This window comes from Bombus vancouverensis, chromosome 5 (genome assembly GCF_051014615.1).
Source record: "Bombus vancouverensis nearcticus chromosome 5, iyBomVanc1_principal, whole genome shotgun sequence".
In the NCBI taxonomy this organism is placed as follows: Eukaryota; Metazoa; Arthropoda; class Insecta; order Hymenoptera; family Apidae; genus Bombus; species Bombus vancouverensis.
In genome coordinates, this window is record NC_134915.1 from 11,786,990 (window position 1) to 11,799,713 (window position 12,724).

A 12,724-nucleotide genomic window follows, 5' to 3' on the forward strand; every position below is an offset into this window, starting at 1 on the left:
CAATCATCTTCTCCTTCAACTTTTCCTCAAAATATAGTACGCCAATCAACTCGTATAACTGGAAAATCTTTTCACACCAACAACTCCAATCTTCCATCAAGTTTCTTCACCATATCAAACTCGTTTCGTTACGTAAGCCGTCGTAATAAAATCGTCGACGAAACGACACGAGTACTCGTGACATCTCACGCCAAACCGCAATGTCTTGGGTAGCCAGCGAATGGGAATAAATTTTATAGTCGAGCCGAATCGATCGAGTTCCTGCTGTTCGAAGGAGCTGGAAGTTATCGGGGCCAGAGCGATAGCTAGAAGCCACTTTCTCGTCTTTGTGTGGATTGCTAAAGGCTGCTATCCCTTTAATGGCGCGAAGACGAGTTAACTTTGTCCTGACGTCTTTCGCGACAAATATTTGCTCGACGATATTCATGCTCCTTCTTCGATCGCTCTTTTCTACCATGGCGATATTTCGTCGAACGATGTTCGCGAATTTGTCTGTTTTTATTTAACGAGCTACTCGTATACGAGTATACGCTTTTATGTTTTGGAGAATTTCTGAAAACAAGAAATTTAACAAATGATGGATAGACGTCAGGTATCACGTGAAAGTAACTAGGAGGTTAGGAGGGCTATCGCTGATGCGGCAACTACGAAAGCTGGATTGCGGTAACGTTACAACTTTTGCTAACTGAATTACCGCGACGCGCTAACTTGCGGGACGAGGTTGTTTCAGTGCAGCGAATTTAGCGTCGAGTCTTCAGCACTTACGACAAAAACTTAACTCCAACTATTTTATATATTTATTTACGTAGTGCAACTGGAGACTTTCACCGTCTCTCGTCACAGTTATATTAAAAGTAACTTGATTCTAACGACAAAGACTCTTCGTATTTACTATATTTTTCTATATTATTGCTATATATATAACATAATATAATATACGTGTTACTCGTATATATCGAACGATCTTTAATTAATTTATTTTTTAAATTTAACACACACGTTCATGAGACGTATATGTCATACTTGAAAATTTGTTTATTTTACTTATCGATCTTTATCAATCCAGGTTACGATATCATCTGGCAAAATAAATCTCTTATAACTAGACTACGGAAATTTATGCAAACTTAAAAAAAGAAAAAAATAGCCCCTCATCGAATGCTATTTGCCAAATAGTACAATTACTTTGAATATTTTATATATTTTTAGACACCTTTATGTAATTTAACCTCTTAACGTGCTAATATCTCTCCGATTTACTGTTTCCTACAACGAAAGGCAACTACCACTAATTTACCAGTAGCAAACTAAAGAAAATTTTGTTCGTTACTGGACTAACTACCTCTTTATCAGCATGGAACGTGAACGTAGCGCGAACGAGACAAAGGGGGTGCGGAAACGGCGTTTAATTCTCGGTAGAAGCGCGCGTAACTCTTCTGTGCAAACACGTCGACGCGACGCGTAGCGATCAGCTAAACAGAAACGGATGCCCAATATACGGCAACGGTTGTTGTACGTGAACTGGGGCGCATCGTTTCTTCGATGTTCCTCGGAGGGAAGAATACGTATATTCGGTCACGTACGAGGTGAGGGTCGGAATGGGTCGCGTGAAATTCACGATCGACTACGAGACACGTTGTTTATTCGAGGAAAATGTCCTGCTACCTTTTTCATGCCGTTTGCGTATGTGGATAAACAACGATAGAACTACATGGAACGAGCGTCGTATAGCGGTCATTGGCGCATTGACTCGCGAGGAAATTGTCGGCCGTTGTTAATCTTTCGCTGAATCGAGGAAGAGACACCGAACTGGCAAGAGAGAGAAATTGTAAAAAAAAAGTCACAGTATCATCCGTCTTCCCTTAGTGGTGGACGATAGAGTCGCATCGTAATGAACCAGTGGTTACCTTTCTGTTTTAATACGGAGGAGCGAGAATTATATTCTTCGCGTCATATTACGCTGTCTTCAACGTTGCTGGTAAGATGAATGTATGGGTTGGCCCTGTTTCATGAATGGTAAAAGCTACTTTAACGACGAGTTCAGTAGCTGGAGGATAGTCGAGGAGTTACGTTAATTCTTTAGCAACCAACCGAGATGAAGCTGTAAACGTTTATAATAAGAATCATCCTAAGAATAACTTCATTTTCGCGAAAGTCGTGGATTATTCTGAGATCTTAAATGCCGTGCATAATTCATACTGTAATGAAAGTAGTTACACGAAGTGTTGTCGCTCGGTCTCCTTAGATCAATATCTTACGTTACCAAGCCTATGAATATTTCTGTCAAAAGCTCTTTGTCTTTAATATTTACATTGTTTTAATTTCTTTATCTTTTCATATTGCTTCGTTCAGCTTCTACTTTTTCTGCAACAGCTCGCTGGCTTCGAAGATATACTGCTTGAAAACTGTACTTTCAGATTCTCGAATAAAAGTTGATTTATTCCGTGAGCAAATTTTCTATAAACTTCCTTCTGGCTCTGCATGCAACTGGTCATATTGGCGCGTGGACTGCATACTACTAACTCAAGGTTCATAATTTCAAAATATCAATGGTATATGATCGGTCAGGAAGTTCAGGTACAAAAGATACTAGAAATTTCCAATCTCGTAAGAAACTGGAAAATTGATTTCCGCCTCGAGAAAACTCGTAGTAGATTAAATTTGTGGCTTTAGATTCTTTTTATTTTCAATTCAAATATTCTCCGCCTCCTGTTTTGAAGAAATCCGAAGAACAGTGTAATAGATATCGATCAAGGGAATTTATAAATTTCAATTTCGTTTAAAAGGCCACCAGACTAGTGTATATATTTTTCTAAAAATTCGAAATCTCATCGAAACCTTGTTCAGAATACTTTACGATTCCATGTTTCTCGGTTTAATACAGAGAAGTCAGTCTGAGGGTGAAATGTAAATGCGAATACCGGCAAGTGTAGATTGAAAGGTTCTCTCCAGCATATCTTTGCTAAGGTTTCCGGAGGGCAAGGATTCATCTTACGTGCGATTTACCCTGCATCGACCCTTCCGGCTGTTCCATATCCGTTTAGCCAAGGTCTGACCCTTCTCGTAATATCGTCCCCATTTCCAAGAAAAAAGGGTTCGGTTCTTTTTTATATTGCCCACGTGTGCCAAAGAAACGGCCTGAAAATGATACACGTGTGCAATATGTGCAAGAAATTTCATCAATGATCCTTCCCTCTCCGATAATACAATTTCTATATGTACATACGTATATTTCCAAAAAATCCGATGAAAGCTGTTAATACTTTTAGAATAATTGATTATACAAGAAACTGTATAAATTCACACGTCTCTATTGAATGGAAATATCGATGAATTTCCCTCTATCGAATTTCAAATTTCGCGGAAATAAATTCCAGTTTATTCGTTGGAAGCCATATTTCATCGTACGTATTTTTCCTCCTTTTTTTTTCTATTTTGATAAAACCAGACTGGTACACACTATACTATATAAATGTACCGATACTGTGAAAATAAAGTAAAAACATAAAAAAGATAACCGTCTCTCCCTTTCCGTGGGGGAAAAAAATACGTCGGCTCCACCCATCCCACATAAAACCATGTACCATAGGGACGACAATGCGAAACCAAGTCTACAATTAAACCGAGTAAAATCTCGTTTCAACGATGGAACTCAGAAACAGGATACATCTCGGGAATAGCAATTTGGAAAGTTCGTTTTGAAGAAAATAGCTCGTTAAGGGGATCGTGATAAGAATATCGAGAATCGTGGTTATGTATCGCGACGTCTCGTCGGCGTTTCCACGACTATTTAGATATTCTACGGTGGCTGCCGGTGACAAAAGCGTCGCTCGATGGGAATTCAGCATACTTTCGTCGTATGGCGAGGTAAAAACAGCCGCGGGAACAGGTTCGAAGGCGAATAAGCCGCTAGGTGTCCACCTGTTTTACCACTTGCGTTTTAAACTATAGCTTCGTTAGGTAGGTTGCTTTGTATTTTGAATAACAATAAGGAGATTGTGGATTTTTATACGTTTGTAGGAAATTTATAGATACAAACATGCGCAGAATGCATATGGAGATTAGAGAACATGATAAAGTAAAGTGTGCATATGAGGTAGATTTTTATACGTGTTGGTTTATTAAAGAGACGAGTGAAGAATTCGTAATTATCAGTTGTATTAAAATCACTTTAAGTACAAGTACAGAGATAGCATATACCGGTCGTAATCGTCGCACGCTCAACGCTACTGTTCAACTGTACGCTCGCTATTCGACTAACTGACTCGCTATAATCACTCGTTATAGTGACTATACTAAAGAGCACGTTCGTCTATTTGTATCGACCGGTGGTATTATAAAAAGTTCAAATGTAACTCCGGTTGACGATTACAAATAGCGGCGATAATATTTTGTCCGCAGTTCGTTTACCTTTGAACCTAGCAAACCAAAACAACGTTGGTATTCCAAGGCACAATAATGTGAGTCTCTCCTGATTCAAATCTTCCGTTGACTCATGTGCCACTACACATATTTATGCAAATTCATATTTTTACGCAGCTAAGTTAATGGAACTCGAGCAGAAATTTGTGTCGTGTATTAAATATGTATTTAGTAATGAATATTGTACGATAAGTCAGTACAAATTCGTCAGTTTAACAAATATTTTAATCTAATATTACGAAGTGTGTTAGAAAATATTGAATACCTCTTTCGACGCTATTTAATCTTTTCGTAAAACATTTTTCTCTACGAAGAACTATTTCACTCAAAATACTCGCCCGACTTAAATGACTCGACCTGTACAGACTCGTGTTCTCCATCATTTCTAAAATTCCAGAAATCCCCGGCATTCTAAAATCACCTAATCAAAACTGAAACTCTAATCACAGGATTATTCCAAAGATTAGAGTATCCGTGCTTACAACTTGCCCATTCTCGACCCTGGACCGTAAACTACCATCTCGAGGAATATTCCGGCTATCGAAATAAGCTTCAAATATTCCACGACTTAACAATGTCCATGCAACATGTCCATTAGGAACAAGAACCGTGCGCGATAACAGGCGAATCGTGGCTGCTTTAAATAGGAAAACAGCGTGGAAGCCGGCGGCTTGGGCAAGTTGGACGGTGGCTGCTTAAGGATAAACTGTTTTACTTGGCGCCCGGAAGCGTAACAACGCAACCCCTCCACCCACGAAATACGTAGTAAGTAGCTTAGTCGTGTTTACGCTCCCGATTCAACTTTATCCTGAATCCGCGAGTATTTAGCGACCATACACGGCCGCCTATACATATAATAGCATCGCTTCGACTTCAAACTATTTCGCTTTACAATCAAAATTCTGCCTGGGATCTCTCTCGCTTCTACCATCTCCCTATCCGCTGTTCAGGCGTTGTAAATGCAATCTCGTGTTCCACTAGTTCGTTATGAGACGATCTCGACTAGCGGAAATTTAGTTTTACGTAATGACGAAATTGCGAGTGCCGTGGTTATGATACTATCGCTATCATATGATATATCGCTAATCAGTGTACGGTATCGAAATACGGAATACGATCGAAATTCCAGGATGTGGACGAATCCAATTTTATTTGTTATTCGAGTGACAAGTAGTAATATTCTCCTTGGTTACAGCAACCTAGAATTTTTGTTATTCTTGATAGAGACGAGCTGAAATATTCGTGAGGTGGATTATTATACGTGTCGGTTTATTAAAGAGACGAGTGATAAAATTGTAATAGTCAGTGGTATATTAAAATCACTTTAAATACAAGTACAAAGATAGTGTATGCTGGTAGTAATCGTCGCTCGCTCAATGTTACTGTTCAACTCTACGTTCGCTATTCGACTCTATGGCTCGCTATAAAGATTCGCTATAATGATTCGCTATATTGGTTCGTTATACTGACTCGCTATACTGACTATCCTAGAGAGCACGTTCGTCTATTTGTATCTACCGATGGTATTATAAAAAGTTCAAATGTAACTCCGGTTGACGACTACAAATAGCGGCGATAATATTTTGTCCGGAGTTCGTTTACCTTCGAACCTAGCAAACCAAAACAACATTGACGCTCCAAAGCACAACAATATGAGTCTCTTCCGATTCGAATCTTCCGTTGACTCGTGTGTCACTACATTTGAAACTCTTTCTGTACTGTTATGTTTTAAGTAAAATTATACAGAATAAAATAACGAGGAAAAATTGGCACGAAGAAAATGTTAGAACTTCGGTCTTTTTGCTTACAACAATTTAACTCGGATCATTCTAAAACCAACAGCAATCTATTTTTCTTTAGAAAATTTGATAATCTTTTTCTAATTAATATACGTGTTGATAGAACGGTGGAACATCAGAAGTGATCGGAATGGACAGAGGTTGCTCTGTTTTCCAACATTACTCTTTTCCAGCAATGCGGCGTTTTGATGGGTGCAGCGGTGTTCAGGTGCTCAGTCGAAGAATTACGATCAAATATAAGAGTGAAGTTTCCGTCCTCACAAGCGTCACGTGTTGCAGCGTAACAGTAACTTTAACATATCTCAAATTGCGTGACTAAGTAGAGTACCACGATAGTTGAGCGAAGTGGCAAGTAACAAAATGGTAGAAGTTTATATAGTATAATGACTAGGAGAAAGTTTAAATTTCGTAAGCGCAATTGTCACTGCAGAGGGAAAGACGAGGTGGGGTATAATAGGGCGAATTTTGTAAATCGCATATTCCGAACTTTGGACTACGATCTCCGAAGTTTTACAAATCTAATCGTGTTCTTGTTCCTGTAAACGAATTTGATAATCTAAAAAATGAAAGATCTCTTAACATAACGTTCCAATTAGAATAAATTTGCATAAACATCCGCGATCTAAAGTGAACTCTATTGCTATTCATTCTAACATAGCCAATATATCCATCGTGCAATCTTACAAGTCCTGAATCGATAAAACTTAACAGTAACACGTGTATCCACATATATACATATGTATATATCTGTATTGGTTTCCTTATAGGATTACAATGTCTCGCTTCTACACATACATATCACACACGATACTCAATGCGATATAACAAAATGCAATAAAATACACCTTAAATAAATATCACATACATGCAGACTGTAAATCCATCTAAGAAAAGGCAGGATATCTTAAAGATGATGGGAAAAACGGAACAACGATGGAAAAATCAGTGAAACACACACAGAGAAAGAGGAAGAGAAGGCTCTCGAGCAAGTCAATTCCCTTGGCGGAACAAAGCGGATCGATGCTCGAATAATCCGGTAGCGGGGAACCGGTGGCGCGAGCGTGTACATCCAATAAAAGAGGTTACTCATTCTCGCATCGAGTCGCATCAGCCACTTCGATATTGGGAAAATGCCACTCTTCGTAGGAGCGGCCGCACGCGCTCGCACGAAACACGACCGTGCTGCTTGCGATTCAGCTAGCGAGCACGTATTGCCATCGCGCGCTTGTCCGTGGAAAGGGCGACGCGTGTATGCATCAGATGCATCGTACGTTCACCCCTTTCTGTCTCGATATCCCCGTATTGCCAACACCTCTCGATATTCCTCCTCGCGACAGTATGAACGATTCTTCGCTCTGATACCAACGGAGATCTGCGATCTCTTAAACACCTTCGGCATCTTAAATCATTGAAAGCCAACTTCGCGTTAACGGAATATTTCCTTTGAAACCTCTTTTCTCAATTGACCTATATTATCGAATTTTATGTTTTATTAATCTTATTAATTGTGGCTGTGACTACGAATTTCCACGATGCGCTTAATATTCTCTTTGTTTCGTTATTTCTTACATACGGATTTTACGATCGCGTAATGAAATTTTAAGAATTGTGTGTAAAATATTTATGCAATTGTTTCCTCGCCGCTATTTCTTACACTTCGATTCTACGATTGTGCTAGAGATAAAAAGTCTGAAGTATTCGTAATCTTACGGTAAATTATTGCTTTGTCTTATAGTGGGTTAAACATTTTGCTCCCTTGTTGAAATGAAAGTGTGCTAGAATTTTTACATGATCAGTTTACATGTACATGGAGCTTGCCTCAAATTTTTGCAACAGACATCGTCTGTTTTGCCTGGATAAAAGTAATTCCAGCGGTGTATCGTTAATCTTTGTCGTTTCTACTCAGATATGAAATTATGGGAATTTTCTTTTTTTCTATTTCTTTCCTTTTTAAGCAAAACGGGACTGATGAATTTGTTCCCATGGAATCACCAATTTTTTGTTATTTGTAAATCGATAGAATTAATCTCGCTAGTACATTCTTGTTTCTCTATCCATTCTGTCGAAAAACAGAATTATAAAATTTTCCGCCGATTTTACAAAAGAAATGAATTTTCTCTCTCTCTCTCTCTCTCCCCCCCCCCCCCTTTTGTAGCTCGAACCGTGATATACGGAATTTTCGTTGGATTAGCAAACGGATTTTGTCAGTTTTAATTTGGTTAGATTAAACCGGACTGGTGTATCTTGATCCCTTCTCGGTGGCTGCCAAAGAAAGCTGAAAAAAGAGTACAACGAACTGTTTTAATTGAACTGTTGCGCCATGAATTTTTTGCGGAATTAACGAACGAAATTCGTCGGTTCTAATTTATCCGTGTATTTTCTGCTCTTTAGATACACTGGCTTCCAATATAAAATAACGAACGTTTCAAACCCCGTGTCTTTCTCACCTTTCGAATATAGAACTATCTCCGAGCCGATGTAAAACTTCAGATACAAGATATTAGGATGAATATATTCATCTAGAATAAATATATTCCATGGTTAACAAAATACATATGAAAAATGTCAGCTAAATGTAAAATATCTTTTCAAACACTGGTTTTCAGTCATTCGAAAACACATCCTGAGTTAGAGTTATAAAAAAAAAGTTATTAAAGCAGTTATTAAGCACAGCCTTTCGTTGGGAAAGAAATCCTTTTTTCATCGGGAATTATAATAAAGAAAAGAATTTCTGTTGAATCTAGATCAATTTTAATAGAACAAACACACACATATATATACGAACGTTACGTCCTTTTTTAGATCATCATCATTTTTTTAATTCACTTTCCAATTAATGATCATTAAATCTCAGAATCGAACTCAAACTCTATTCTCTTCTACTACTTCCATTAATTTCTACTAAAAAAATGCACACGTACACAGGCATCTCCTTCATAAAAATACTCTCCTTTTAAATCTATTCTCAGGTAATAGAAAAAATTCCAAGAGAAAGAGAAGTCGTTCATTCTTCATTGAATTAACATAAGCAAACTAACCACTACCAAATCCAATCTAATTCAAACAAAAAATCACAACCAAAAACTCACAAACACTAAACCCTTTCATCCGTCCACCGAACTGAGGCAAACTGAACACATAACAATCAACTTACCAATCGAAAGAATCCGCTTGCATCACTAATTCTCGGTTCACTGATCCCAATGCGTTAAGGAGCGTTCACACCATCGATATTGTTGTCGATATTATCGTCATTATTTGAGGTTAGCAACATTGTATTGACAATTTATATATATATGTATTGATCGTCTAGGAGGCCCCTTACGGACTACAATGCTAAGAATTTTAAATATTGACAATAATGTCGATTGTCTGACCGCTCCTTTAGTCATCGTCCATCGATGCTTATCGTTCCTCCCTTCCAACTTTTCTCCTTCTACCAATTCCTTTCTCTAATCCCCTCTCCTTTCGTTCACGTGGATTTAGCCTCGCACGAACCGCTTCTGCAATAGCGGAACTACCTATATGTATCCGGTAGTCGTTCCATCGAGTAGAGACAAGGAAACAGGGTAAATTTCGGTGTGGTAGAAAGAGAGTAAACGGGTGGTGTAAGCGAGGAAGGGGTCAGGGTGACTATAACAGCTTGTACAACGTAGCCTGCCCGCGCGAATTAACCGGGATGCAGCTGCAAACTGCACGCCCACACTGGTCGTTTTAGCTACCGGTGGCGCGAGTGACCCGATGGAAAGGCGAGGAACACGGGGGAAGACTCGGAGAGCGATCAAGGCCGACCGATAGAGTGAAAACGGTGCCGCGCGTATTATTTCTCCTGCGGTGGATGCGTGGGCGGTGCCAGTCCAACGGAGAAAATTTATTCCGCGAAGGAATTGCGACAGCTCACGCTGCAAGGCAAAGCGATACGCTTACGCGTTGGCGTCGCTTTCTTTTGAGCTCGGGCGCCTCTCGGCGGCATTTTTTCGCCAGCGAATTCAATGGCCGCCGAGCCGTTATTTATGCCTGACCGAGCGATCGGCTTTAAATTTAACCGCGGATACAGAGACCGATCACGTGTATACCCCACCCGATCTCTAACGAATCTCGTTTCAACCTGGAACGAGTTATGGCAGCTTTAGGCGAGGATACGAATGTTTCGACCCGGCGATGATTGGATTTCTCCGGCGTGATTAGGACCGTTTGATTAGGATTTATGGAGATTCCGGGCCTCATGTTCTTTGGGGAGATACGACCAGGTTTGGCAATGAGTTATTACGAGATGTAATTTTCCCATTGATAAATATTAGGTGATTTACGAGGAGCGTGAAGTAGTTGAAATTGTATCATATCGAAGGTTTATGAGTTTGATAATTTTAACATGTTACGTAATCTTTGCCTTAAGACCTTCAGGTGTTAAGCGTAAATTAATATTACGAATACATTTGAAGGTGATTTAATCTCTTGAGAGAAGAATCTTCCAGTTGTTTCATACGATATGATAGAATTCATATTTTGCTAGAGTAAAATTGTACGTGGAGAGAGATTAAATTTAATATGCAGGCGTAAAAATGTATACGGAAGAAGGAAAAAATAAACCATCCTCTGCGTTGTTGCAACAGTTTATTGTCTCTTATCCTCTTATCGTATTCATCTGAACTTGGTTGAAATTAAAACAATTACGTTAAGAATAATCCATAAGTAGATAAACTCACGGTTCCTCGTTGCAGTTTAAGCCGATGAAAATAAAGTCGTAGCTGATAAATGATTGATAGCAGTTGATGATCGTCCATTATTACGCTAGATCGGATTTCGCAATAATAAGGCTGGTAATTGGACGAGATTATAATAAGGCACGGGATGCTGGGTCGTGCGTTTGGAGTTGGTTGACCAGAAATTCGGCAAGTAAGTTATCGACTCATAGATAATCGCGCGGACGCAGCCCGCATACCAAATCGTTCCACGGACCTACCCTCCGGCTCGTTCTGGACATTCCTTATCGTTCTCACGTCCGTTGCAAATTCCGCTGTTACGAGAAACCACCGGCCAGCCTCGCAATTTCATCGTAGTCGTGTATCGTGCCGCTTTAATCCGAAAGGAAAATCACGAAAATATCGTGGTGGACCCTTCCAAGTTAACTTCGTGCATGATCGAAACTTTCTCAGCATAACCTTCTTCGTCTGCTGAATTTACGATATCGTGTTTGAATTACGATACGATGTTTGAAGAATGATTTTGGCATTCGATAAGAGGCATTGAATTTAAGAATTATGACCCATTAAATTAGTGAATTATATCTCGTGCCTCGTGGAAATAGTCTGTTCCAATTTTTCGTTTAAACGTTCCGTTTAAAAACCAAACAAATATTTTCTTTTCACCATCAAACTTAATCGAACAAATTTCAATTACAAATGTCCACCGCGAGTTTAAAATCAATACGAACCATAATTTGTCTGAGGCTACATATATTCTCAACCCATTGATATTCTTTTTGGTTATCACAATTCTCAAAGCGGCGGATTTTCTTTCAAAGATAAAAAGGAAAAGATCCAATTCTGTCGTAGAACCGAAAAATCCCCCATCCCCGAACGTAGTGTATCATTCGAGAAGAGTCACTTGCACAGCGAGAACCATCTCGCAGGAAATTCACGAGGCGGCAAAGGCGGATGATGAAAAACGTCCTGCCAGAAATATTCGACGAGTCAGCGGAAGAGTCGACGTCTGCGTCGGCCACGAGGGCGTAGAAGAGACACGTTTCTCACGTTCGCCTCGGAGCGTCCGGAGAAATGTGTCTCGCGAAATTCCACGGTTCGTCCTCGATGGAGACCCGTTTTCCCCTACCCTGTCAAGATATCGATTCCCCCTGGAGGGGGCCACCAGAAGTATTCTCGAGTTCGCCAGCCCGCGGGGACTTTCTCAAGAGCCTTTCGAAGTCGAAGGGAAGCGCCACGGATCGGCCGAAACGCGGCAAGGAATAGTTTGCTCCAGGCTTACACGTTAGTTCCTGCCACGGTTTCCATATTTTTATCTCGCGGTTTTTTCCAACCGAATCAATTTGTACGAGTCAATATTATCAGTGAAATTGTATCAGCCACTCGTTACAAGTTACCGATATTAATAAACATGCTCGCAGAATATTAACGATTTTGCCAAAGAAACAAATAAACTTTTATAAGCAAACTTTACGAATTACAATATCGTAGAAAAGAGCTCTATAGTGTGCAACTTGTAACTTGTCAATTTATTAATATTGTCAATATGTAAATTATTCAAGGAGCCCGGGGATCTTTAATAAGAAAATCGAACGATGAGGTAGAGGGGACATCCTTGCAGTGAAGAGAAGTCGAGTTTCCAGGCCACGATAATGTTTTTGTCAGACTTAAACGAGGATCGTTTTCGTCCGACAATGAGGAAAGGCGAGACGGTCGTTAGAAAAGTGAACTCTCTAATTACCGGTGAAATTGGTATCGACGGCGCCGATTACCACCGGAGGACAAAGGGACCGCGAAGTG

The 12,724-nt window shown here is 39.7% G+C and overlaps 1 long non-coding RNA gene across 1 annotated transcript; it reads right to left on the minus strand.

Annotated features, from left to right (window-relative positions):
* Positions 1-4,977: 4,977 nt before the first annotated feature.
* On the minus strand, positions 4,978-9,970 carry LOC143302669 (uncharacterized). The gene is made up of 3 exons (XR_013058354.1): positions 9,376-9,970; positions 8,669-8,740; positions 4,978-8,496 (listed from the first exon to the last, which is right to left on the minus strand). It is a non-coding gene; the product is annotated as an uncharacterized LOC143302669 (long non-coding RNA).
* Between the last annotated feature and the right edge of the window lie 2,754 nt (positions 9,971-12,724).